This window comes from Pygoscelis adeliae, unplaced genomic scaffold (assembly GCF_000699105.1).
Source record: "Pygoscelis adeliae isolate BGI_AS28 unplaced genomic scaffold, ASM69910v1 Scaffold77, whole genome shotgun sequence".
Lineage (NCBI taxonomy): Eukaryota > Metazoa > Chordata > Aves > Sphenisciformes > Spheniscidae > Pygoscelis > Pygoscelis adeliae.
Genome location: NW_008825216.1, coordinates 7,946,527 through 7,950,206, shown reverse-complemented (window position 1 = coordinate 7,950,206; position 3,680 = coordinate 7,946,527). Strand labels below are relative to the sequence as shown.

The 3,680-nt window shown below is 44.3% G+C and overlaps 1 protein-coding gene across 1 annotated transcript in view; it reads right to left on the bottom strand.

Annotated features, from left to right (window-relative positions):
* The window catches only part of TTLL2 (tubulin tyrosine ligase-like family, member 2), a 4,943-nt gene extending 2,416 nt beyond the window's left edge, over positions 1-2,527 (bottom strand). The window contains exon 1 of the mRNA XM_009329207.1: positions 2,453-2,527. The gene's annotated coding sequence lies outside the window, so the exon portion shown is untranslated. The remainder of the gene's footprint in view (positions 1-2,452) is intronic.
* Between the last annotated feature and the right edge of the window lie 1,153 nt (positions 2,528-3,680).

Here is a 3,680-nt window from a genome sequence, read left to right as displayed (position 1 = left end):
TAACTCAGTGATAATCTGCTATTCCTCCAGTGAGCTCCTCCCCAGTTCCTTGTCTCATCACTTTCCTCTCAAGAAAATAATGTTCCATAGAAATGTATGTAGATTCTGAATGAAATACCATTTGCCATTATCTATAGTGGAAGTAGATGACGGTCCCCATCTATTTTTATGCGCAAGAAACGCATTTTGAGTTAGTTTGGGCATAGCAATTCTCATATAAACAGTTCATGAAGTGTGCTCTTCCCTCCCCAGCTAGTTCAAAATATACAAGACTCAAACTAAAACACCTGTCCTACTGATGTTTGCCCCCTGTGGTGGCATAGGGGGCAAAAAGTCCCATGAACCTGTAGATTTGAGAGTGTTGCTGTTTCTCTGTTTCAATTTCCTGACACCCTACAGAGCTGCTCCCTGAGAATTAGACTCTGTGTTTGGAACGGAGAGTGTCTTGGATGAGAGAAGAGTGTTTGTGCTGCGGACCATTCTGACGCAGCATTAACATACCGACCTCCACCTCCTCGCGGAAAGTAGCAAGCAAAAGAAATACAAAGTGGGTGGGACATATGCTAGACAAGACTCCTTCACATTCTATTACCAGAGTGACATCCTTGCTCGCTCTTTCCAGGCTGAGTTTTAGACTCCAGAATAAGTAGCCTCTGCCTTCCAAACAACTACAGAAACCAAGGGAACATGTCACACCTGGAAGTACTCAATGCAGTGTGCAGCTGCGCTGGTCAGGGATGCTTTTTCTGTGGAAAAATTACAATTTGTTGAAATTGAAAGCTTTTTTCCAAACAACAAAAGTAATCTTTTGCCAGCTTTTTTATTTGTTTTCTTGTTTTCAAATTGTCAGAATATCTTATTTTCACTTTTTTAAAAGACAATGGCTCAGACTTTTTTTTTAAATGCTTATTATTTTAAAACTAAAAGCCCAAATGTGAAATGAAATGCTTTACCATTAGCAAAATGTAAATTAACACAATTCAAAAGTTTTGCAAGTCACAGAACAGTTTAAGATTCTCATTATTTTATTTGAATGTGAAAAACAACTCAAAAATTCTTGCAGGATGAAAAAGCATGTTTCTCTCTCCACTCTGACATTTGGGTGACTCTCTCGTATAATGCGGAGTCTTGGCTGTCCAATGCATTCTGCTGCTGCTGAGAGGCTCTGACAGGTAACCACAAAGCAGTCGCAGAGCTCTTCTGCAAACAGTGTTGGAGTCTGTAACAACTGTGTTACAATGCAGAGAGGAAAGCCAGGAGAGTCTCAACAGGGGCTTGATGGGAGGAGGGTTTTAAAGAAGGGTCCAGGAGGTATTTCAGTGAGGCTGGGAAGCAGGGCAGTGGTGTTAGAAGTATATGGCTACCTTACCATAGGACTGTAGTATGTAGGTTAAAAATAGCCCTGGATCATCTTATATCCTGTAGTGAGGGAATCACTGCCTAAAAACTGAGATTCGAAGCAAGCTTTGGTCCGGCATGTGAGGAATGAGGATCCTATTGGAAGGGGACCTTACGCCTCATTAATGGGCCAAGATTGTGGCCAAAATTTGAATTTCTGTATAGGATGACTTTCTATATTCCAAAGTAATATGTAATTCTGTATTCCAACAGTAATATCTATATTAATATATACAGTGATGTTTTACAGTCAGACTCGCAGTACTCCTCCATCTCAGGTTTAAGCTAGTGTTGGGAGGGAGCAAGATCTAAACTGCACTGGGATTATTTCTCTGAATCCCCTTAGAGACAAGAGATTCCCTCCCTGTACAGGCCGCAGCTGAATTCTCCTTAGTGAGAGCTTTTCTTGGGTGACGGATTTATAGGGAACAGGAGAGAAACGTGATAAGTAGGTACTGAAGTGCGGTCATGATGTAATAGGACTTGGATAAAATACTGCGACAGGGAAAGTAGTCTTGCTGTGTCTCTTGCAGTCAGTGCTTCTTTTCAGACCCCAGGAAGTTGGGGGCTTGCTGCTGAGCTTGCACACAAACCTAAAGTGGTGGTCCTGGGAAATGTTTATCTTTGCTTCCATTTTCTTTCCTGGAAGTTCTCTTTCCTGTCTTCTTATTGAACAGCACTACCTCACATGACAAAATGAAAAAAAAAATATATACAGAAAACTAAACAAGTTTTATAGTAGCTGGTTCAAATTCTTGGGCAAAGATTAGTAAGTTAAGAAAAAACCGATGTAATTGAAAGTAGCCATGCTAAGCATTTGGATGAGTCAACTTATAGACTGCAGTTAGCTTTGTCTTTTCTGCACTGCTCGACATTGCTACTAGCAGTGTTTCAGTGAAAGGCACTGTTGTATGTGAATCCGGTGCGTGGTAAACTGTGCCATCACGGTCTCCGCTAGGTAATCACAAATTAAGCTGCTAGTACTGTCTGAACAATGAAGCCTTCTTTGGCGGTTTGTTCATGTCATCTTGTATTAATGGAACATCTTTCATACCTCTGGCATTCAGGGAGTCTACAGGAAATTGGCTCACCAAGCCTAGATATAACAAATATCAGCTTCAAATTCCCTGGTAATTAAGTAAAAAGAAAATAAAACATTTTAACTAACAAAGAACACCTACCTGCTTTTAAGGAAATCACATCTTATAAGCAGAAGCTCTTGAAGTGCAATTATGAAACAGTACCTTCAGGATAAGGCATTGGTCTAAATGAATGAACACAAATTTCCCTCACTTTACTCTGTACAAACATGTGCCCAGATGAATGCCCATCTCTTCATTAGCCTGCATTCCCAAGGGCTCTGTGTTCAGCCCTTTCCTTAGTAACTTGAAAACCCACTCGTGTGTTTGCAGACATTCTTCCACAATGCAAAGAATGCTACAGCTCTCTCTGACCACGCTCAAGTTTAACACCTACCTACCGCTGTTGCCAGCTAGCACCCAGAAGCAGAGACCTTCCCCCCGAGGAGAGCAGGATGCTGCCATCTGTGAACTCACGGTTCTGGGGCCACGCAGTTGCACCGACGCTGCGGCAGCAGACCCCGCGCCGGCGTCCCCGGGGAAGCACTTACATGGCCTTGGGCGTCGTGCCGGCCATGGCTGCTTCCAGCAGTTCACGCATTCCAGTTGCTCGGTTTTACACCTATGGGAGGAAATACGATCCTTAATGGTTAGGCATTAAAAGTGTTTGTTTGCCAAGTTCATGCGGAATGCCCTTGTGTAATTAAACTCAGCAGACTGACTGGCAGCCTTTCCTATAGTGTCTTTAATTCCTCAGGGTGACAGATCATAACATGGGTCTGGAAGCTGCCTGCCTTGGGATTTAATTTCAGAAATAACCATTTTAATTATTTCTTGAGGTGATGGGTTCTGTCTGGTACACCATCCAGGCTCACCCCGCCTCTCCCAGGCTACACAGCTTCCTCCCTCAACTCTTGCAGACGACTGGTGTTGGGCTGCAGTTGGGGCACAGGGCTGCCCACCCACAAGGGCACGCTGTAAAAACACCCTCTGGCCCTCTGATGGCACGCGGTCTGCTGGCGGTGCGATACTGCTACCAGCATCAAACGAACGTCCCCGAAGGCACAGGAGCGAGCCTGAACCGGTGCGCATCGCCCTCATATTAGCAAAAGTATTAGTATTTAAAGCCGTGGTCGCTGGTTACGCTGGGGTGGCGACCCGGCTGAGCCCCCCCGGCCGCACATCGCACCTGGGCCCGGTCGG